Below are 24,039 nucleotides of genomic sequence, written 5' to 3'. Positions count from 1 at the left end.
AAACCAGGAGGCCTTGGCAGGGCCGGAGGTGGATCTCAGGGAGAATCTAGAAGCTCAGCTGGCTGAGAAACCAATCAGGCAGGCAGAAGCTGGGAGTGGGTCCCTTGGGAGCAGGCACGAGAGCCCCAGGGGAGATGTTGTCATGTGAGGACTTGGTCATTGCCACAGCTCACTTCTGTCCTATTTGATGCCTGCACAGTAGGTTTGGAGCCTGCCTCTGAAGTTTAATCAAATAGCACCTCTTCATGTGGTTGAAGGGGGTTGGGGGCATGGGGAAAAAAGGAGGCCAGTTTTTCCTCTGCTAAACCAGGAAAGGAAGAGGAAACATCTAGAATTGGAACCAGATTGGAAGCTCAATCTTTTCTCTTTGTCTTAAACATGTCTTAAACATTTTTGTAATGAAGTGGGGGCATAAATAAATACCTCTAAATGAAGTTAGAGTGCATCTGAGATAATGGTGATGGTGATTCATAAAAGATAAATATAATGTCACAAATTATGACAGTTACTACCATGTACAGATGTCCAGGTACAGGGCTACACATTTTAATAATACTGTCATAGAATCTTCCAATGAGATCGCACCTGAAATACTCGTATTTCACAGATGAGGAAACAGCAACAAAAAGGCGCCCAAAGCAACAGGGCTAGTCAATGCCAGAGCCAGAATTGTCACCAAGGTCTTCTGATTTCTATTCAGATTCATTCGTAGCCTACACTGCTGCCCTGCTGGCCTCTGGGCCTTTGCCCTCACTGTGACTCAGCTTCTTTGGGACAATGTTTCAGAAGTGGAGTGAGGGGCTGTGGATGGTGTGCAGTGCTCCCTGAACAATCTATGGACCTTGTATTAGTCTATTCTCACGCTAAGAAAGCCATACCTGTAATTTATAAAGAAAAGAGGTTTAGTAGACTCCCAGTTCTGTATGGCTGGGGAAGCCTCAGGAAACTTACAATCATGGTGGCAGGCACCTCTTCACAGGGCTGCAGAAGAGAGAATAAGTGCCAGCAGGGGAAATGCCAGACACTTATAAAACCATCAGGTCTCGTGAGAACTCACTATCATGAGAACAGCATGGGGGAAACTGCCCCCATGATCTAATCACCTCCCACAAGGTCCCCCCTCCAACACATGGGGATTACAATTCGGATTGTAATTCAAGATGAGATTCAGGTGGGGACACAGAACCAGATCGTATCAGACCACATCCACTTCATCCTCATCATGCTGGCCCCACAGCCCCAGCAGTTTGGCATGCTGGTCTCATCTCCAAACTGTTTGGAACCATAGGGCATGAGATGTACTTTTTTTATTTTTATGCAAGAAAGTATAAGATTAAAAATGTCCATGCAAATAAGACAATGAAAGGCATTTGGATGCCTTTAACCTAAGAAGTAGGCAGCACCTCTGGCTTCTCAGAGCTCAGGTAACACTGGCACCATCTCATACTGTTTTCAGTGATTTTCCTGTGTTGCTGCTGTGTGTCTACCTGGTGCTTTGCTACATTTGAGAGCAATTGTGTCATTGCCTTTTGCCAAAAGCATCAACTGCATTAAATGTATCTTGGGAGTGGTGGCGCTATCCAGAGTTTGAAAGGGGTCTGACTCCTGGCATACTCATTAGCCAAAGTCAGAGATTCCACCCCAGACATCTTGAAGGGGCTTGTTTTGCTTTTGCCAATATAATAACTCAATGTTTTCAGGTTCTTATTGTTCTTCAGGTTTTAAAATTAGTCAGTATTGGCTGGGTGCTATGCTCACGCCTGTAATCCTAACACTTTGGTAGACCCAGGTCGGAAATTCACTTTAGGCCAGGAGTTTGAGACAAGCCTGAACAACATAGCAAGAACCCATCTCTACAAATTTTTTAAAAATCAGTTGGGCATGTTGGCACGTGCCTGTAGTCTGAGCTACTCAGGAGGCTGAAGCAAAAGGATTGCCTGTGCTCAGAAGTTTAAGGCTGCAGTGAGCTACGATGGTGCCACTGCACTCCAGCCTGGGGAACAGAGTGAGATCTTATCTCTGAAAAAATTAGATAAATAATTAAATAAATAAAATTAGTCAGAATATTCATTGGGTGTGGGATTTTGGTTCTTTTCCCAGTTTGTCCACCCTGAGGGGGACATATTTTTCCCCCGGCCCCAGTCACTATTAAGAACAACTGCTTTTTTTTTTTGGTCTTTCCTAAAATGCAGTCTCTTTTCTCTTTATTTCTTCAGTTTTTTTTTTTTTTTTTTTTTTTTTTGAGACGGAGTCTCGCTCTGTCGCCCAGGCTGGAGTGCAGTGGCCGGATCTTCTGAGCTCACTGCAAGCTCCGCCTCCCGGGTTTACGCCATTCTCCTGCCTCAGCCTCCCGAGTAGCTGGGACTATGGGCGCCCGCCACCTCGCCCGGCTAGTTTTTTTTTTTGTATTTTTTAGTAGAAACGGGGTTTCACCGTGTTAGCCAGGATGGTCTCGATCTCCTGACCTCGTGATCCACCCGTCTCGGCCTCCCGGGATTACAGGCTTGAGCCACCGCGCCCGGCCTATTTCTTCAGTTTTAACTAATTTTATTCCTTTTCAGTTGCTTTCAGTGAATTTTAGCTGAGTCACCACAGATCATACTGATTTTTAAAATATGTTTTGTGACTGATTATAACATAGTATGCTCTTTTGAACCTATTGCCTTACCACTGTTTATTTCATTTCTTTTTCTTTCTCTCTCTTTTTTTTTTTTTAATTATACTTTAAGTTCTAGGGTACATGCAAACAACGTGCAAGTTTCTTACATATGTATACTTGTGCCATGTTGGTGTGCTGCACCCATCAACTCGTCAGCACCCATCAACTCATCATTTACATCAGGTATAACTCCCAATGCAATCCCTCCCCCTCCCCCCTCCCCATAATAGGCCCTGGTGTATGATGTTCCCCTTCCAGAGTCCAAGTAATCTCATAGAAGAACAACTACTTAAGAGAAATGTGAAAACTAAGGGAATAATTCAATTACTGTTAAACACAAAAAGACAAAATGTCATTGTTAGTAGCAAGGAAACTACAAAAGGAGAATTTACACAGACCTGTTTTTTAGATCACAAAGTGAAGACAGGAAAAGGAGAATTTTATGGAACATTTTGCTTAACATAAGGTAATCTTTAAAAAGAGTGCTTTATATAAGGTAATATTTATGGTGCCACTTCCCACAGTCTCTCCCCTTCCATTAAGAAAAAATAAAAATAATAAAACCAAAACCCTGAAAGACACTTTAGTACACACACAACTAGATCAGGGATCAAGAAACTAGAACTATCCTTCATATGGTTTTTCATTAAGGAAGTTGCATTTTGACGAAATGTAGCATACCGAATCCTTTTGCTCTTCATTTTTTTCTTACCTAAAAAAATTTGGGGTCAGGCATGGTGGTTCATACCTGGAATCCCAGCAGTTCGGGAGGCCAAGGTGGGTGGATCACTTGAGGTCAGGAGTTTGAGACCAGCCTGACCAACATGGTGAAACCCCGTCTCTACTAAAAGTACAAAAATTAGCCAGACATGGTGGTGCACATCTGTAATCCCAGCTATCGGAAGCCAGAAAAATTGCTTGGACCCAGGAGGTGGAGGTTGGAGTGAGCTGAGACCCACACTACACTCCAGCCTGGGTGACAGAGCAAGACTCTATCTCAAAAAAAAAAAAAAAAAAAAAAAAAAAAAAAAAAAAATTTACATTTATTTAGAGATGGGGTCTTGCCATGTTGCCCAGGTTGGTCTGAAACTCCTGAGTTCAAGCAATCTGCCCGCTTTGGCCTCCCAAAGTGCTGGGTGGGAGCCACTGTGTGAACCACTGCACCTGGCCTGCTCTTGATTATTTTAATGAACACACAGATGCTTGCAGAGTGGGCATAGCAGAGTGTTTGCTAAATACGCTCTGAAGTCTTTCATTTAAAGTCTCCAGAAGTCCTAGCAGCTTGAGTGTAGCATTTATGTCAAATCTAAGTAGTGCTGACTACCACTGCACTTTCTGCCCTTCAAAAAATAGCTGCTTACCTGTAACTTTTGCATTTTCAAGTGCTAATTTTATTCTTTTCCCTGAAGGTCATATATGGTAAAACAGCAATACCTTTGTATCTACTGGATGGTGAATCAACTGTTTTAGATCAGTACTGTCCAACAGAAATATAATACACATCAGGTATCATTTAAACATGTATTTCATTTAACTCAATATATTCAAAACATTTAATTTGTAATTAATGTAAAATTGAGATAGTTTACACTCCTGATGTTTTTCACCCTTCAGCACATGTCAACTTGGTCTAGCCACATTTTGGGTGCTCAGTAGCACATGTGAATTGTGGCTACCCCATTGGACTGCAGTTTTAGATTCTGATTCCCATAGTTCCATGTATTTCTCACTGAGAGGCCTATAAATTATACAGTGTGCTCTATTCTGCCTTAAAGAGTGGCAGTAACAGGGCAGGGCACTTGTCCAGCTGCAAAAATCAATGGTATGAGACTCCATTCCATCAGCTACAACATTCGGCTCTGTTCCCGGAAACATACATCACACTGATTTGACCGGATTTTGTCTTTGTCTTTGAAACAGATTGGTGTGGAGCTGTCCTGGAGATGTAGATATCAACAGAGGATGATTCCGAGACAACTGGCCCCTTGCAGTGCAGATAAACTCCATTAGGGGGTCTTCTAGTCATGGTGGCATAATCCTGGATTGTGATTAATGACAATTTTATAACAAAATATTGCCATCAGAACTTTCCAGTTTATGAATACAAGGTAAATTTTGGAAAGACAATCTTTTCTACTACAAAATAAAAGTAAGCCTTTCAAACACATCTCTGGCTATCTGTTCACAGAATCTGATCTGTGAACTCACCTCCCTGCTCCAGAGGCAGTCTCCACTTTCGGTAGATCCCCATTTAGTTATGCAGACATGTTCTGTGTTCCATTCCTTCCTTCAGAGTGCAGTATTTGAGATCATGAAGGAAAGAAAGCCGCCTCCTCGGCTTTAAGGAGCTTGGAATGCACATAACCCCTCCCCTCCTCCCTTAGAAAATAATGGCAATTGCCTGATTACTAACTTGCCAGTTCTGGCTCTTTGCTCTTAGGAAGCTCAGAGTCAACTTGGCTGCAGCCTACAGCATGAGATCTAACAGCTTAGTTTTTTATTCTTGCCCTCTACTTGCTGAGCTTTTATCTGCTTCTAATTATTGTTGCTTGATATTTGTTATAAACCACCCTAAATTATTTTGGGAATGTTGGGGGGGGGGCGCTAGATTTTTCAGCTTGCCCTAATAATTTAATCTTTCAGATATTGACCCAGACACGAAATGAAATGATTCCTTACAACAGCAGAAGTCAACCAAGGAACATTCTATTAAAACTGGCTCTGACTTACATACTGAAATGAGTCACACTGTGAAAGCTCCAGAAAGGTAAGAACTGTCTGTATCATGGGACTTGACACAACAAAACAGCAAATATTTGCCAAATTACACAATTAAATATCTAAGGCTTAAGGACCTTCAAAAAGACACATATTTTAGTCTGGAATATTCACTTGAACTACAAAGATTTGGCTACTTTAAGGAAACAATCTATTTGTATTCAAGTGCTTAGGAACACCACAGAGTAAGACAAAATGGGATATGGCCATTTTCGAAATCAAATTGTGACTCAATCTACATGAACTGACATGTCAATGCCACAATTGTTACACTGGGTTTTACATCACTATCCGGGGAGGTTTGGTGACCAGTTCTTAAATAAGACTTTCTATTTTCAGTGAAATAACCATTAGCATAAACATTATGTTTCCAATCACAATTTCTTTTATAGTCATAATTAAAGATTCACATGCCCAAGTTCCTCACTTGGAAGCCCTCTTTGAAAACATTTCATTCAACTCCAGGTTTGCTTCTCTTCATGGCACTTGAGCACAAAAGAATGGTAGTTCAATAGTCCATTCCTGCTTTTAGCTCTGCTAAACACGTAGACATGCAATGTACTAAGGCAGGCACTACAGAACTGTGGTACGACTGCAACCACTCATCCCATTTTCCTGGGTGATGCTATGTTTAACCGAGGTTCTATATTGGACAACTCTACATTGCTAGGGTATAGGGTAAGGGGATTTGGTAGTGGGGGAGTGGCAGGGAAGGTATCAAACCTAGAATCATAAGGGACGTCTGAAGAACTTTGCTCATATGGGCAAGATGGCACAACTCTGTTCATGTCAGAAAATGCTCTTGGTCACCAGGGCAGGGTTCAACAGGCCCTGTGGTTAGACCTACCAAATAGAGAAAAGAACAATGACTCACAAGCTATACTTGAATCTATCCCTTTTAAGAAGCACCCTTGATTACTCCAAGGGAATGAGGACAAGGAATGCAGACTGGCTCTTTTTAGCCAGCTTTTCAGTCAACCATGTGGCTTATGCAGCATCAAACCGTTTCAACCCAAGACCAATACTCAGCCTCCTTTCATTTCTCAAATTTCTTGGTTAGCCAGTATTTGCTAAGGACATCTTAAGCTTTCTTGAAATGGAAAAGTCAATATGGAAAGCAATGCTGCAGGGAAGCCACAGTAGTATTTGGAGTGGCACATGGCAACAGATTTTCCATATCCCACTTTCTGCTATCTCATGCCCACTACAATGGACACATCACAGGTGAGATTTAAAATGCTGCTGTGAAGTGGATACATCAGTGTTGTTGCTATCCAGAAGGGAAACTTGCAGCACTGATGAGCGTGCCAATACACAACTGCCGTCTGGTCCTGCTTCTCAGGTATTGTGTGCATGAGTCACTTCTGTGACTTATGTCCCAAGAGTGATTTCGATGTATTTTTGCTCTTCCAACTTGGCAGTTCATGTAAATAGTGACCCCAAACCATCTTGCCATAGATTTCACTGGAAACACCATTGAAATGCCAAGGAGGGCTAAAGTCATGTTTATTGAAGTATGATTTTACATTCAGTAAAATTCATCCTGTTAAGGTTCAACAAATGCGTAGTCATACCATTATCAAGATGCAGAACTGCAGAATCACTCTAACAATTCCCTCCTGCCCTTTTGTAATCAACCCCTTTTTGATCCCAAAACTCATTGACCTGTTTTTCTGTCGAAAGTATCAAATTTCATCACTAAAATGATCTACAGTACTATAGAAAAATGTGTAAACACATAAAATACACAAACCAATTTTTTAAAAAGTGAGATACTTTAAAATTTCTTTAGCATACCAACAAAAAATGAAGGTAGCATTGCATTTTACTACAGATGTGCAGACATTCAAAGTCCACCACTGTTGTATATATGGCTCAACAGTAATATTTAAGAATATACTGGGTGTGCATGGTGGCTCACCCCCATAATTCCAGCACTTTGGGAGGCTGAGGCAGGCAGATTGCCTGAGGTCAAGAGTTCGAGACCAGCTTGGCTAACATGGCCATCTGCACAAAAATTAGCCTGTAATCCCAGCTACCTGGGAGGCTGAGGTGGGAGAATCGTCTGAACCCAGGAGGTGGAGGTTGCGGTGAGCTGAGATTGTGCCACTGCACTCCAGACTGGGCAACAGCGGGACTCCACCTCAAACAAAAATGTGTAAAAATACAAAATTAGCTGGGTGTGGTGACACACGCCTGTAATCCCAGCTACTCCGGTGGCTAAGGCAGGAGAATCGCTTGAATCTGGGAAGCGGGGGTGGGGTGCAGTAAGCCAAGATTGCACCATTGCACTCCAGCCTGGGCAACAAGAGTGAAATTGTGTTTAAAATCTTTACAGTTAAGTCATATCATTGTAGAGTATGTGAACCATGATTAAGCATGATGAAGGTATTGCTATTTGTTTTATTAACACTGTCAAATTACAAACCACAGCTGTTTCATAGAAAAACTACTTTAAATAATAGAATTGTCTTTGCAGGGGCCGAGGTGGGCGGATCACGAGGTCAGGAGACTGAGACCATCCTGGCTAACAAGGTGAAACCCAGTCTCTACTAAAAATACCAAAAAAGTAGCCGGGCATGGTTGCGGACGCCTGTAGTCCCAGCTACTTGGGAGGCTGAGGCAGAAGAATGGTGTGAACCCGGGAGGTGGAGCTTGCAGTGAGCCAGGTCGCACCACTGCACTCCAGCCTGGGTGTCAAAGCGAGACTCCGTCTCAAAAAAAAAAAAAAAAGAATTGAATTGCATAGAAATTTTCTACAGGATCCACTCAGCGATAAGGCAGTTTTGTGCCTCCAAACTGTCCTATAGATTGGGGCCATCTCAAAATTCACCCTTGCTACCACTATGAAAGGGACGACAAAAAAAGCAACCTATGTTCTGTGGATACTAAAGGTGACATATTCAAATATGTATCATCTACTTGAAAAGCTTCACTGATTCTTTCAAGTGCCAGACCTGTAAAAGAAGTATCACAGTAGGTATTACTAAATAGCAAAATACAGTACTGTCTAGACTATGTTTACAAAAACTACAGGTAAATAAATAAAATCCCCCAATATCTTACACATTGTTGCTTTAGTAATGTTGTGACATCTAAATTTATGTTTTTACTCAAACTCCTGTTTTTCTCTTGGCTTAGTAGTAGTATCCATTTACCAAGAGCTTTTTCCCCTTTTTACCAAAAGCATGATTTTAAAAGGGGGGGGGGTGGTATGATTCCATTTAATAAATTCCTGCATACCAAGTTGGCCTCAGGTAAATCCTTTAATCCATCACAGCAGAAGCATATGAAATCAGATTAGAGTTCTCATCCTTGGCCAGGATTTCAATTCAACTATTAATAACTTAAACCAAATTCTTTCCACTTGGCCCATACCTTAAGTTCATCAGCATCTTGAAACTCCACCAAGCCTGGTTAAAAAAAGTGAAAGACAATGTTAAGAATATCATGCAATTTTGTTTTTTAAGGAGCGGTCTTTATCGTGGCTATCCACTAGCTACCTTTAATGAGTAAATAAATTGCTATCTCTGTATATAATTCCTGTACAAAGCTACAACCTCCAAATTTCCTGATACTTGGAGTCTTCTGTAGTTCCCAGCTAGGAGGAAAATGGTCAGGAGTCACTATCTTCCCATTGATGAGCATTGAATGCTATCCATGTTTGAAAAGAAACACTATCCCAACAATATTTGTCTAGGAAGAACTGAAACCTTCCAGATTTAAAAATCAAAGGAAGCACTACTAAACTCGCTTACCCTGAGGCTGACTTCAGGGGGCTGAGAAGTTTCTAGTCCTGGGCACTTGCTCAGTTTTCACAATCCTTAGACGCTAGCTCACACTGCTTCCTTGACATCTCTCTCACAGTTTAAACTGAATAGTTAAAAAATTGGCGGGCGGGGTGCGCTGGCTCATGCCTGTATCCCAGGACTTTGAGAGGCCGAGATGGGCGGATCACCAGTTTAGGAGTTCGAGACCAGCCTGGCCAACATGGTGAAACCCGGTCTCTACTAAAAAAAAAAAAAAAACAAAAAAACGGTTGGGCGTGGTAGTGGACGCCTGTAATCCCAGCCACTGATGAGGAGGCCAAGGTTGCAGTGAGACGAGATTGCACCATTGCACACCAGCCTGGGTGACAGAGCGAGACTCTGACTCAAAAAAATAAAAATAAAATGGGCTCAGTAAGAATCTCAACACCTAAAGCAATTGTAAAACAAAGCCTTAGCACTGCTATCTTCCTGTGCTGTCTGTAGGGCTCTTCGCCAGAGCTGGAGGTATTCCAGGGAGGGAAAATTGTCCATACTCTGGGTCTATCTGGAAAAAAGGTACCTAGAACCTAGGCTGCAAATGTACAAGCTTTCCTCATTAAAGCATGGTAAAATAGGTCCCATTTGGTTTCATCAAAAAGGCAGCAAATCTTTCACAACTGGGGAAAACACGTGAACCATGAGCTTCACATTTCAACAGAACTGTGGTACCTGTGATAGCCACAAAGATTCATATGTTGACTCAAATGTAACTTTAGATCTTTATCAATTTTACTAAATTCGCAAAGTACCCTTTTATATGGCAATTTGTACCAGTAATGAACAATTAGTATGCTCACCGATGCTCAAGACAGCCGCTCCAAAAACTTACATTGTCCCCCAGACAAACGTTGTCTAGGGGCAGCCTTGCGTATTTCTACACCTCAGTAGACATAAGTTCAACACCTTGTCCTGGTCCGAGTCAGAGCCCAGTAGTTCAGACTTTTCCCAGGACAGAAAACCAAGAAGGGCCTCCTCACACCCTGATTAAACGCTGGAAGCGGACCCTGTGCTGTAACAACGCTCGGGCCACTCCTGAAAAAGTGGATCTTGGGGAGGAAACGGCAGGCTCTCTTCTGAGGGCTCACAGCATTCTACTGTAAACTCGCTGCAGGCGTCGGCTCCAGGAAGACTCGTCCGTTCATGCCTTTAAATTACCCGACTGCGGGCCAGTGGCAACTGAACGGCACTGGTGGCAGAGGGGGGTGGCTGCGCGAGTGAAGTGGCCTCCGTGTGTTTGCTAACCCCGCTATTATACTGCCCCGCTTGGAAACTTAAAGCACTTCAGACATCAGATGTCACTCACTTCCTAAATAGGCTTACGTCCGCGCGGCCACAGCCACTGGGCAGGCGGAAGCCCCGAGTGCGCCAAAAACCCAGAGACCGTCCGGGGCTCGGCGCCTCCGCCTGCGGTCGTAATTTGATCCTCAAAATGCAATCATTTAATTGAAAAAGGACTAAAAGCTGCCTGTAGGCCGGATCCGTGGACTGCAGGGACTCAGGCACTGCAGGCGACCGGCGCCTGGCAGCTTCTGCTGAGTGGGGGTGGGATCCTCGAGGAAAGGGGGCGGCCCCTTCAAGCGCACAAGGACACGGGCCGTCCTAACCCGGGACGCAGGGCCCAGGCGCCACGAGGACGCCCCCACCCCCGAGGGGCCCTAACGGAGGTTTCCCCGCGGAGCCGAGCCGAGGCCGAGGCGGGCACCGGGGCAGCGAGGGGTATGCACATTAAATACATTTATATGCGCGCCTAGGAAGGGCACGGTGTAGCCCCGGAGCCACGTGGCCGGTTCCCGAGTCCAGAAGGTCGGAACCCACTTACCCAGTCACGCGTCGCGGCCGAAAAGGGAGAGCACCCCGGAGATCAAGTTTAAAAGGGGCCTGGGCGGGGCGGCACCAACCAAAAAGTTGCCGGAAGGCCCCTCCCGGCCCAGCACGCGCCCCGCCCGCGGCGCCCGGAGGCCCTCGCGCGCCCCCTGCCGGCGGCCCGGGGCTTCCCCGCCTTGGGTCCCCCCACCCTACACGGCCCCGGCTCCCACTTTGCCCCGACCTCCGAGTCTGAGGAATCTGCCCCAAACTGTCGCTGGCTGTGATGTCTCTTTACCTCGTTGAAGGTCAGAGGAAGCTCCTGCCACTCAAATAATGTTCGGTGTCTCTGGTACCCCCTCCCCTCCCGTGCCTGGTGTTTCTTAAAGTCTTCAGCCACGCCCCTGGGTGCTTATTTCAAGACTCGTCTAATTATGTAGCAGAAGACTGGCTCCCGTTAAAAGATCTGGACATTAGCGGAGGTCGGTGGTGCAAACTCATTGAAGAGGGGTTGAAGCACGGGGAGGACTCCTGGTGCCTGGAGTGCTGCATGCTTAGAATGATATCCACGGCCTGCAAATGTCTTGCCCCCAAAGCACGTCTGTGTCATTGGACTGTGAGGAGAAAGGGGAGAAGGTATTTTGACTGCAGTAAAATAAACAGGTCTATTGGCTGGATGCCTAAGCCACACTACATACAGAACATGAGTGTTGTGGACTGAATTGTGTCCCACTCCCAAAGACACATTGAAGACCTAACCTCCAGCACCTGTGAATGTGACCTAACGTGGGAACTGCGTCTTTAGAGATGTAGTCAAGAAGAGGTCACTGGGGTGGACCCTCCTAATTCAGCATGAGTGATATCCTTATCACACAGACAGAAACACACGAATATGTGGCGAGACAGGGGCAGATCAGAGTGATGCAGCTGTAAGCCCGGGAATGCAGTGGATTGCCGGCCACCACCAGAGAGAAGCTAGGAAGAGACAAGGAAGAACCCTCCCCTGAAGATTTCAGAGGGAGCTTGGTGTTTGCTTCTGCTGACACTTTGATTTTGGACTTCCAGCCACCAGAAATGTGAGATAAAACGTTTCTGTTGTTTCAAGTCACCGAGTGCTTTGTTAAGGCATCCCTAGGGAATTAATACAATGACTGTGGGGACTTTCCCTCTGCCGTTCTGTGTAAAATCTGGCCATAAAGACATTATTTGACTTCCCTTATTTGACTGTAGGTCATAAGACCCCCATTCCAGAGGGAGTCCTGTCCCATACCCAGAAGGAAAGAGTGCATGCTCAGAGAGGCCAAGAAGAATCTAGACAGACAGGCCTTGCTGGGTTTTCTCCCTCTGTCTATTAGTCTTAGATCATACCCTTTTTGTTCAATCACATTTCTACATCACTGCCCATACTTTGTTGAACCTAGGCATAAAAATGGACAATTTCTCCTGTATCTTTGGGTCTTTATTTGAAGGCTCCCGGGTATGCACATTAAATACATTTATATGCTTTTTCTCCAATTAATCTGCCTTTTGCAAGTTGATTTTTTAGTGAACCTTAAGAAGGCAAAGGGAAAACTTTCCATGTTGGCTCCTACAGATTGCTCAGTGCAGCAAATACTTGTTGAGTACCTATTCTATGCCAGGTACTGTGATTGGTGTTGGAGGGTGTGAAGTTCAATGAGAAATTGCCCCTGCCCTAGATCAAGGAATATAAAATGAGATTCACCCACCGATAGAAGCCCATGAAGAGTGCCAAGGGCACAGCATAAAGCCACAAAGCCCAGCCTGCTAAGGCCACAGGAAAGGCTTCCAGAAGGAAGAGGTACCTAATAGTACAATGAGTGTAGCATGACCAGCAGGAAACTCATATACTGTATGAAATTTAGGAGAGCAAAGAAGCAAAGAGGCCAAGAAAGTTGCAGAAAAATCACAGGATAATAGAGTGCAGGGGACTTTAATAGGTCATCTAGGACTTTTCTCTGGTAGGTGGAGCTGGTCTTAGGGTGTTGTCATGCAGAGTTGTCATGATGATGCAATGTAGGCTCCATGACAACTCTGTTTCCTTCTCTACTGAATCCCCTGAATTCAGTGTAAATGCCTAGAATATATTTAGATAAGGGGGAAAAAACTCCTTATCTAAATATCCTTATCAGAGAAAGAGATTATTCTCCCAAAGTAGTTCAATATTCATACCATAAAACTCTTCAAGGCTGATAATGGGACAGTAGTGGGGTTTTATCCCAAGCTGTGGCTTCCTTGGGTCACCTTGAGTGTGAATTTATTCCTGTATTCCCAGTACCTGGCCTAGGGCTTTGCACATTTTAAATGCTTGATAAAACCTACTGAATTTCCTTTTTTTTGCTGTCCATTTGACTTGTCTTTCACATATGTGGTGAACTACAGACATCTCTGACTTACAATGGTTTGATTTATGGTTTTTTGTTTTTGTTTTTGTTTACTTTGTGATGGTGCAAAAGCAATATGTAGCTCAGTAGAAAGTGTGCGTCAAGTATCCATACAACCATTCTGTTTTTCACTTTCAGTACAGTGTTCAATAAATTACATGAGATATTCAAAACTTTATTCTAAAATAGGATTTGTGTTCAATTGTTTTGTCTAACAGCAGTGTAATGTAGGTGTCCTGAGCACATGTGAAGTAGACTAGGCTAATGGGATAATAGTAGACTGGGATGTTTGGTAGGTAGGTGTATTAAATGCACTTTGAACTTACCATATTTTAAACTCACAGTGGGGTTATCAGAATGTAGGTCCATTATAAGCTGAGGAGCATCTGTGCTTGGAGAGTAGGAATCCCAGGGCATTGGGAAGCGTTGTGCACTTCCCTGGCTTGTTTTGCTGCTGTTGGTGGGGAGTCTTTTCCCCCAGTGTCATGCTTTTCTGTAGAGGAGCTTCTCCCAGACAATGGCCTGGGCCTTTTACTTATTCTTTCCTCATTCCTTTCCAGAGAAGGAAGGAATTTCAGTACAATTCTGTGCTAATGTGAATGCTGAAATCATGCAAACTGTCCTGTTGGCTTCCATCCTCTGCCTGTCCCCTGTTTTCAATGTGAACAGGTGCAGACTATTATTTTCTCTGATGGGACTAGGGGAAATGGGTGGGGTGAACTATGCCCTGCCATTTTTGTGCTTTTTCGATGGTCAAAGTGGAATTAAAAATAGTGTCTCTCCCAGCACTTTGGGAGGCCGAGGCGGGTGGATTACCTGAGGTTGGGAGTTTGAGACCAGCCTGACCAACATGGAGAAACCCCATCTCTACTAAAAATATAAAATTAGCTGGGTGTGGTGACCTATGCCTGTAGTCCCAGCTACTCGGGAGGCTGAGGCAGGATAATCACTTGAACCCGGGAAGCGGAGGTTGTGGTGAGCCGAGATCGCGCCATTGCACTCCAGCCTGGGCTACAAAAGTGAAACTCCGTCTCAAAAAAAAAAAAAAGTCTCTCTCATTAACCCTGCAATAACATAATCCTGGAAGCCACTGAGGGTTTTCTCAGCTCAGTGTATGCTCAGTCAATTGGGGACATTATAAGTGTCACTGCCTTAACTTTTGTGCTGTTCTTTTTTTCTTGAGATAGGGTCTTGCTCTGTTGCCCAGGCTGGAGTGCAATGGCACAATCATAACTCACTGCAGCCTTGACCTCCTGGGCTCAAGCAATCCTCCTGCCTAAGCCTTCTAAGTAGCTGGGACTACAGGTGGCGTGACACCATGCCTGGCTGATTTTGTTTATTTTTTGTTTTTTGTAGAGACGTGGTCTCACTATGTTGCCCAAGCTAGTCTTGACTCCTGGGTTCAAGCAATCTTCCTGCCTTGGCCCCCCAAAACACTGAGATTACATGTGTGAGCCAACATGGCCTTCCACTTTTGTGCTTTTTGATGGTCAAAACGGTATTAAAATAGTGTCTCTCGGTTAGGACAGTGGCTTACGTCTGTAATCTTAGCACTTTGGGAGATCGAGGTAGGTGGATCACATGAGGGGAAGAGTTCAAAACCAGGCTGGCCAACATAGTGAAACCTCATCTCTACTATAAGTACAAAAAAATTAGCCAGGCATGGTGGCGGGTGCCCGTAATTCCAGCTACTTGAGAGGCTGAGGCAGGAGAATCACTTGAACCCGGGAGGTGGATGGTGCAGTGAACCAAGATCGTGCCACTCCACAGCCTGGGTGACAGAGTGAGACTGTCTCAAGAAAAGAAAAAAAAAAGTCTCTCATTAACCCTGCAATAACATAATCCTGCATTTTACCCAGTTTAAATTTTTGGCCGTCACTTTTGTTGGCAGGTGACATCCACTGGCTCATCTTTCTTAAAAAAGAAACACATCTATTTGAAGGCTGCAGCTATGATGATTCACTCCCCTTTTCTTCCCTCACTGCCCAAAACCAGCATAAGGCAATGATGGCCCAAGGTCTAGACTGGGATGGGGAGTAGCGTGTCTCAGCTCTGAAGACACAATCTGAACAGTAATAAAGCTAGCACCTTAATTTCCATTCCATGTCTTATGTCTGGGTTGGTTCTGAATGTGAAAGGAAGGGAAAGTGCATTATTTTTCACCCTCCCCATATCCTACAGTTGCCTGATCCTCATCCCCAGGAGGATCTAAGACTCACATATTATCGATAGACTAACTTCAGACATTTGCTTTCATGAACGAATTGGCCCATTCATTTACTCTTGTGTCTGTGTGTAGTGCAGATTTTAGTGTGTTGTTGCAGTGTAGAGTCAGAATATAAAGCAACTACAGACATTATTTATGATTTAAATGATCACTCCAGTTGGGTAACATTTTAACTGGGGTCATTGGGCTGTTTGCCATGAGCAGGTCTCTGCCCAACAGCTTGCCTTTTCCAAGCAGCTGTAGGCTTGTTTTCAAGCCAAGAGAGAATGTCTGCCCTTGCTGAAGCATATTGGTTTCATCTGCTTCAATAAACCCATGTGGCTGATTTCAGCAATTAGAAGGTACCCATGTGAGTATCCTGGAAGCCTTGGGATATGAGTGCTCTGATCCCCACGTGGGTACAAAATAGCCTTTTGTTTCTGATCCTCATATAGGTACAAAATAGCCTGTTTAACAAAATCCCGACATACTCGTTATTTCCAAACCTGAGCACTGTTGTTCCCAATACTTCTAGAAAATACATGAATAGAGTATAAAACAGAATAATTTAGATATTTAAATATATCAAATATATCACCTTAATTGATAAGAATGATGACATTTGTTGTAAAACAAATAAAATACGAACATTTTTAACTCCATATCCTTCTGCAATGAACCACTTATTTCTTTGTTTCTCCTTACAGCAAAACTCCTCAAAAGAGTTGTCTATATTTGTCTCTAATGCCTCTCTTCCATTCTCATCTGAATCCGGTTGTGGTGGGCAGCCTCTGAGATGGTTCCTAAAAATCCCCATCTCCTGCTATTCAGGCTCTTGTAGAATCCCTTCTCCTTGAGTCCAGGCTGCACAGCAGAAGCGATGGGGTGGCATCTTAGAAAAGATGCTAAGCATTGTAAGTTATTAGGGAATTGCAAACTGAAACAACACTCAGATAACACTACATACCTTCTAGAATGGCTGAAATTCAAAACACCAACTGTTCCAATGTAAGTGAGGATGTGGAGCAACAGGAACCCTCATTCATTGCTGGGAATGCAAAATGGTACAGGCACTTTGGAAGACAGTATGGTGGTTTCTTAGAAAACTAAACAAACTCTTACCATAAGATCCAGCAATTGTGGTCCTTGGTATTTACTCAAAGGAGTTGAAAACTTATGTTGACACAAGGTCTTGCATGTGAATGTTTGTATTAGCTTTATTCATAATTGCCAAAACTTGGAAGCAACCAAAATGTCCTTAAGTAGGTGAATGGATAAACTCTGGTACATCCAGACAATGGAATATTATTGAGTGCTAAAAACAAATGCTCTATCAAATCACAAAAAGACATGCAGGAGCCTTAAAGCCCTATTACTTGCCAGATATCGTGGCTCACACCTGTAATATCAGCACTTTGGGAGGCTGAGGCAGGAGGATCACTCAAGCCCAGGAGTCCAAGACCAGCCTAGGCAGCATGGCGAGACTCCATTTCTATAAAAAATTTAAAAATTAGCCCAGCATAGTGGTGGGTGCCTGTGGTACCAGCGACTTAGGAGACTGAGACAGGAGGATCACTTGAGCCCAGGAGGTTGAGGCTGCAGTGAACCAAAATTGCACCACTGCATTCCAGCCTGGGCAACAGAGTGAGATCCTGTCTCCAAAAACAAAAACAAAAAAAAACCCCAAAAAGGTCTGGTGCGGTGGCTCACACCTGTAATCCCAGCACTTTGGATGGCCGAGGTAGGTGGATCACTTGAGGTCAGGAGTTCAAGACCAGCCTGGCCAACATGATGAAACCCTGCCTCTACTAATAATACAAAAATTAGCTGGGTGTGGTGCTGCATGTCTGTAATCCCAGCTAATTAGGGAGGCTGAGGCACGAGAATAACTTGAACCAGGGAGGCAGAGGTTGCAGTGAGCTGAGACTACACCACTGCACTCCAACCTGGGTGACAGAGTGTAACTGTGTCTCCAAAGGGGAAAAAAAAAAAAAAAAAAAAAAAGCCTACTACTAAGTGAAACAAGCCAATCTGGAAAGGCTACGTATTATGTAATTCCAACTAACATTTTGGAAAAGGCAAAGCTATGGAGATGGTGAAAAGATCAGTAGTTGCCAGGAGCTGGGGATAGGGAGGGATGAATAAGTGGAAAGGGGGATTTTTATTTTTTTATTTTACTTTTAGAGATGAGGTCTTGTCCTGTCACCTAGACTGTAGTGCAGTGATGAGATCATAGCTCACACAGCCTCAGACTCCTGGGCTCAAGGATCCTCCTACCTCAGCCTCTCAAGTAGCTGAGATTACAGGTGCAAGCCAGCACACCTAGCTGAAGAGAGAATTTTTAGAGCAGTAAAACTATTCTGTATAACACTATAAGGGTAGATACATGTCATTATATAGTTGTCAAAACCTGTAGAATGTGTAACACAGAGTGAACCCTGATGTAAACTATGGATTTGGGTTATCAGTGATGTGTCAGTGTTTCACCAACTGTAACAAATGCACCATGCTGGTGTGGGATATCATGGTAGGGGAGGCTGTGTGGAGGAGGGATGAGGGCATGTGGGAATTCCCCATTTTCTGCTCAATTTTGCTGTGAGCCTAAAACTGCTCTAAAAAATGAAGTCTTTAAAAAAAAAAAAATGATGTGGGCTGGGTGTGGTGTCTCATACCTGTAATCCCTGAGAGGCTGAGGCAGTAGGATTGCTTGAGGCCAGGAGTTCAAGACCAGCCTGGGCAACATAGTGAGAACTCTACAAAAAATTAGAAAATTAGCCAGGTGTGGTGGTACACACCTGTAGTCTTAGCTACTCAGGAGGCTGAGGCAGGAGGATCACTTTAGCCAGAAGCTGGAGGTTGCAGTGAGATGTGATTGTAGCACCGCACTCCAGTCTGGACAATAGAGCAAGACCCTGTCTCAAAAAAAAAAAAAAAAAAGTGGTGATGTGATGTCACTTCCAAGATTAGGTTGAAAAAGACTATAGCTTCCACCGTGAGCTGCCTCTCTTTCTCTTGTAGATTCCTTGCTCTAGGGCAGGGGTCCCCAACGCCCAGGCTGCGGACTGATATCAGTCCAAGGCCTGTTAGGAACCGGGCAGCACGGCAGGAGGCGAACGGTGGGTGAGTGAGCGTTACCACCTGAGCTCTGCCTCCTGTCAGATCAGCTGTGGCATTCGATTTTCACAGGAGTGCTAACCCTATGATGAACTGCACATGTGAGGGATCTAGGTTGCACACTCCTTATGATAATCTAATGCCTAATAATCTGAAGTGGGACAGTTTCTTCACTACCTCCCCACCCCACCCCACCCCACCCCATGCCGAACCCCCGCGGGTCTGTGGAAAAATTGTCTTCCAAGAAACTGGTCCCTGGTGCAAAAAAAGTTTGGGTACCACTGCTCTAGGGGAAGCAAGCTGCCCCGTTGTGAGCTGCCTTATGGGGAGACCCACTTGGCATGGAATAGGTGTCTCAGGCCAGCAGCCAACAGGGATCTGAGCCCTGCCAAAAGCCACATGAGCAACTTGGAAGCAGATCCTTCCTGTCAAGCTTGAGACCACTCTCACCCCAGCCAACGTGAGGATCCTATCCTTGTGGAAGACCATGAGCCAAGCCACACCCAGATTCCTGACCAATAGAAGCTGGAAGATAATGAAAGTTTATTGCTTTCAGCTGTTAGTTTGGGGTAACTTGTTACACAGCAGTAGCTAAGTAATACACCAGTTCACTACTCCATAAGAACAGCTCTTTTTGAGGGCAGTAGTGATTTTGGTCTTTGCCTTAGTGAACCTTCATCTCAGTTGTGTGATCACCCTCTCCTTGAAACACTCTTCATTTGGCTTCCTGGTCTCCACACCTTCTCTGTCTTTATCCAACCTCCTGCCTGCCTCTTTTCTGCCTCTATGACTGGATCCTTTTCATTTTGCCCACCTTTTACTGCAGAGCTCTTCAGGGCTCAGTCCTCAGATCTCTGCTCTCCTTGATCTACTCCTGTCTAGGTGATGACTTCGTTTAGTCATACGGTGTGAAATGACATTTTTATTTGATGAATCTTCCATTTCTGTCACAGGCCTAGACTATTTCCTGACTTGCCGACTCATCTCTCCAACTGCCCACTCAACATTTGCACTTGGGTTTCTAAAAGGCATCTCAGAATTAACTTATCCAAAACTGAATTTTTGATTTTTCACCCTCAAAAACTGATCTTGCCACCAGTAACCCCACTGAATTAAATAGCTATTTCATTCTTTAGATGACTGTGGCAGAAACCTGGGCAGCATCCCAGACTCCCCTCCTGCTCTTACACCTTATATCTGTCCAGTGCAGCAGTCCTAGTTCTACCTCTAAACCCCAAATCTGACCTCTTCTCAACCACCCTAGTCCAACTTTCCATGGTCTCCCTTCCTGATGATTTTAACAGCTCTCTAGCTGGTGCTTTGCTTCCATCTTTGCACCTGCAGGTTATTCTCCACACAACAGACAGAGTGAACTCTTAAAACATAAGTGTGATCATGTTGTTTCTCTGCCTAGAATTCTTGAGTGGCCTCTCATTTCTTTCAGTGTAAAGTCAAAGCCCTTTCAGCGGCTTACATGGCTGCACATGATGTGGACTCCATCTGCTGTCTGTCCTACCTCCTGACACTCTGTCCTTTTCACATGTGCTCCCTTTACACTGGCCTCCTTGTTATATTTTGAATGTAGCAAACATGCCTGCCTCTAGGTCTTAGCACTTGTTGTTCCTCTGCCCAGAATGCTCTTCCTCCAGGTTTCATTTTGGCCTGCATTGTCTCTTCCTTGAGGTCTCCAGTCATAAGCCACCTATTATGGCTGAATTGTGTTCCCCCAAAATGCATAGGTTGAAACCCTAACCCTCCATGTGACTGACTAGACGGTATTTGGAGATTCGGCCTTTAGGGAGGTTAGATGAGGTTTTGAGAGTGGGGCCCTAATGCAACAGGACTGGTGTCCTTATAAGAAGAGGAAGAGATACCAGAGGTCTTTCTCTCTCCCCGTGCACACATGAACAGAGGAAAGACCATGTGAGGCAGTGAGAGAAGGCAGCTGCCTGTACTCCAGGAAGAGAGGCCTCACCAGCAACCATCCCTGCTGGTACCTTGATCTTGGACTTTGAGCTTTCACAACTGTGAGAGAGTTTCTGTTATGTAAGCCCCCAGTCTGTGGTCCTTTGTTATGACAGCCCAAGTCGACTAAGACACCATGTTAGAACTGCCTCGTATAAAGTGCCAACTCCCCTCATCTCACCCAACATGCCTGTCCCCCTTAATCTGCTTTTCTCTTCACAGTGCCCTAACTTCCTTTTCTTGTTTGTATGTTTGTTTTTGTTCCTCTTCCCTGAGTAGAACATCAGTGCCATGAGGGCAGAGGCTTGTACTCACAGCACCTAGCACTGCGTCTGGTGCAGCTTATGCCCCCACTTAAATGGTTAAGTGCCCATGATTGAACTGGGGAAAACTCCACTGTGCTACCATTGCTCCAAATTCTGCAGACAACTATAGGTGCCCAAGAGGAAGAAAGCACTGTCCAAAAGTGAGCACCAGCCACAGTGGCCACCTAATTTATATAGTCTCACTTTTATCATTCCTAGAACCAATTCAGGATTGCATTTGGCTACACATAATAAAAATCTGACTACAGGGGCTTAACCAAATAGAGATCTCATTTTTCTCACACAAGAGTTCAGAATTGGTGCAAAGGGACCCAGAATCTTTCCTCCTGTTCAGCCACCCTTAAGATATAGCTTTAGCCATTCTAATTAACTCCTCGTGGTCACACATCCTGCATTCTCATCTGTATTCTCAAGAAGACCAAGAAGGGCGAAGGGCAAAGGGCAAAGGTGAATGTCAACTGAGGTAGCCCTTTTAAAAACTGTTTTCCTAGAAGCCCTATTTGGTGATTCCCTTCACATCTCATTGGCCAGAACTGTGTTACATGTTCTCCTCTAGCTGAAAGTGATACTGAGAAACACATTAAAAAAAAAAAAAAAAAAAAAAACAATGCCTGGTGCGGTGGCTCACGACTATAATTTCAGCACTTTGGGAGGCTTGAGGTGAGCGGATCACCTGAGGTCAAAAGTTCAAGACCAGCCTGGCCAACATGATGAAACCCCATCTCTACTAAAAATACAAATATTAGCTGGGCGTGGTGGCGCATACCTGTAATCCTTGCTACTTGGGAGGCTGAAGCAGAAGAATTGCTTGAACCCAGGAGACGAGGTTGCAGTAAGTATTCCAGCCTGGGCAACAAGAGCGAAACTCAGTCTCAAAACAACAACAAAACGCTAGGCATGTTACCACTCTAAATAAAAACAGAGTACTTTTGTAGAAAAGACACCGTGGAGTATGAACAATTGGCTAGGTGTCCAACAGTGTGGGCCTCTTCCTGTTTTACAGGAAAAGCAATTTCCCCACTTTTCAGTTCCTGGAAGAGTATAAGCCAGCACCACGTTCCAAATATCTACTGTAATCTGGATGGAGTTACAGGTAGTGAGAACAGTGTGTACAGAATTTCTGAGTGGACATGAGAAAGAGCTTCCCTGTGGCTGGATCTCAGAGTGGGTGTGTGGGAGAATAATTGCAGGTGAAGCTTTGTTTGGTTCCTTTTTTTACATAATTGTTCACATCAACATTGCCAAGTTTAGATTTGAAGAGGGTAGGAATTGTGACTGCTTAATTTCTGCATAGAAAGAAAGCCCAGGCTGCCTGAGCCACATGCAGGCAGTTACTAACAATTGCCCCTCACAGAAACGATAATAAATGACGTGAAGCCGCTTGGTTGTTTTGTCCTTTCTGATTAACACATATTTATGATCCACATGTGGGAGACTGGAAATAGCTGCCAGGCCCATCCAGATCTGTGCTGGGTAATTGAATGCAGAAGTGCCACAAATGGCGTCTCCTAAACTATGCTTTTTGCTTTAGAGAAATTATAATGAAAAGTGAATAATCCTTTTGTTCTCTCCAGAGAAGTACACAATGTGTATTTAGTTCCTAACCCGTGACATTCCTAAGCATCTGTGTGAGCATGACTTCCTGCCTTCCAGAAAAGCAACAGGGCCTGTTTAGGTTCCTTTTTCTTCCATCCTGTGTCCTTTCTCCTCTCCTTGCCGAATGTAGTCTTCAAGTTGAGGCAGCAGCGTCACAAATGCTGGCTTGAGAGCAGAGTTACTCTGTATTTTTCTGTTGCTGGTCTGCATTTCCTATTGAGCCCGTGTTCTGCTGGATAGGGCTTGAGGTGCCTTGCAGGTCTCACACTTTAGTCCAGTCAAGTAATTTATTCAGATTCAATCATTTAAACAGGCGTTTGAGGTAAATGTTAAAGGCTTAGTCTTTCGGATTTCTGCTTCCCTTCCCTTCGCCTCTCCAGATGGCATCTGGTGCATGTGTGTGGGAGGGGGAGGGAGGTGCTTACGGCAGAGGAAGGGAAACAGGGTTACAGGGTTGATGCACATCCTCACTGGCCTCTGCTGGGGTCTGAACTGCCCTTGGGACAGTGACCACTGAGATGCAACTGTTCCCAGTCTTAAGTCTTCTCCGGAGGTTGCTGCTGAAACCTGAGACATGATCACAGGCTCTTGGGTTGGGCAGGCCTTGGGAATCTGCCCTGGACAACCCCAGTGTTGCCTGCTGTGGCCACTCTATCTTTAAAAAAGCTCCCTCTGGCTGGGTGCAGTGGCTCAGGCCTGTGATCCCATCACTTTGGGAGGCCAAGGCCGGCAGATCACTTGAGGTCGGGAGTTCGAAACTAGCCTGGCCAACGTGGTGAAACCCAGTCTCTACTAAAGATACAAAATTTAGCTGGGCCTGGTAGCAGGCACCTGTAATCCGAGCTATTCGCAAGGCACAAGAATCGCTTGAACCCCGGAGGCGGAGGTTGCAGTGAGCCGAGACTCTGCCTCAAAAACAAACAAAAACTCCCTCCATTTTTCTTTCTTTCTTTCTTTCTTTCTCTTTCTTTCTTTCTTTCTTTCTTTCTTTCTTTCTTTCTTTCTTTCTTTCTTTCTTTCTTTCTTTCTTTCTCTCTCTTTCTTTCGTTCTTTCTTTCTTCTCTCTTTCCTTTCTTTCCTTCCTTCCTTCCTTCTTTCCTTCTTTCTTTTTCCTTCCTTCCTTCTCTCTACTTCCTTCTTCCCTTCCCTTCCCTTCCCTTCCCTTCCCTTCCCTTCCCTTCCCTTCCCTTCCCTTCCCTTCCCCTCCCTTCCCTTCTCCTTCCTCCCTCCCTCCCTTCTTTCTCTCTCTCTCTCTCTCTCTCTCTCTCTCTTTTAGATGGAGTGACCCAGGCTGGAGTGCAGTGGAGTGATCTTGGCTCACTGCAACCTCCACTTCTTGGGTTCAAGTGATTCTTTTGACTTAGTTCCCCAAGTAGCTGGG

At 44.6% G+C, this 24,039-nt stretch overlaps 2 protein-coding genes and 1 non-coding gene across 30 annotated transcripts in view; 1 reads left to right on the top strand and 2 right to left on the bottom strand.

Annotated features, from left to right (window-relative positions):
• Positions 1-24,039, bottom strand: part of NUP42 (nucleoporin 42) — a 1,164,542-nt gene that overhangs the window by 323,929 nt on the left and 816,574 nt on the right. The gene's annotated exons all lie outside the window — the stretch shown is intronic.
• TOMM7 (translocase of outer mitochondrial membrane 7) overlaps positions 1-24,039 on the top strand; it is a 540,985-nt gene that overhangs the window by 488,801 nt on the left and 28,145 nt on the right. Inside the window, exon 1 of one of the 28 annotated variants that reach the window (XM_050783169.1) lies at positions 406-409. The exons of 22 other annotated variants lie outside the window; for them this stretch is intronic. The gene's annotated coding sequence lies outside the window, so the exon portion shown is untranslated. Of the gene's footprint in view, positions 1-405; positions 411-1,075; positions 1,080-5,252; positions 5,257-7,691; positions 7,696-8,629; positions 8,646-24,039 lie in introns of those variants that run through there. 5 more of the 28 variants (XM_050783174.1, XM_050783166.1, XM_050783165.1 and 2 more) reach the window with 5 other exon arrangements.
• Positions 8,686-8,759, bottom strand: LOC126951851 (small nucleolar RNA SNORD93). The gene has a single exon (XR_007724697.1). It is a non-coding gene; the product is annotated as a small nucleolar RNA SNORD93 (small nucleolar RNA).

This window comes from Macaca thibetana, chromosome 3, assembly GCF_024542745.1.
Source record: "Macaca thibetana thibetana isolate TM-01 chromosome 3, ASM2454274v1, whole genome shotgun sequence".
Classification (NCBI taxonomy): Eukaryota; Metazoa; Chordata; class Mammalia; order Primates; family Cercopithecidae; genus Macaca; species Macaca thibetana.
This window is presented reverse-complemented; position numbering and strand designations above follow the sequence as displayed.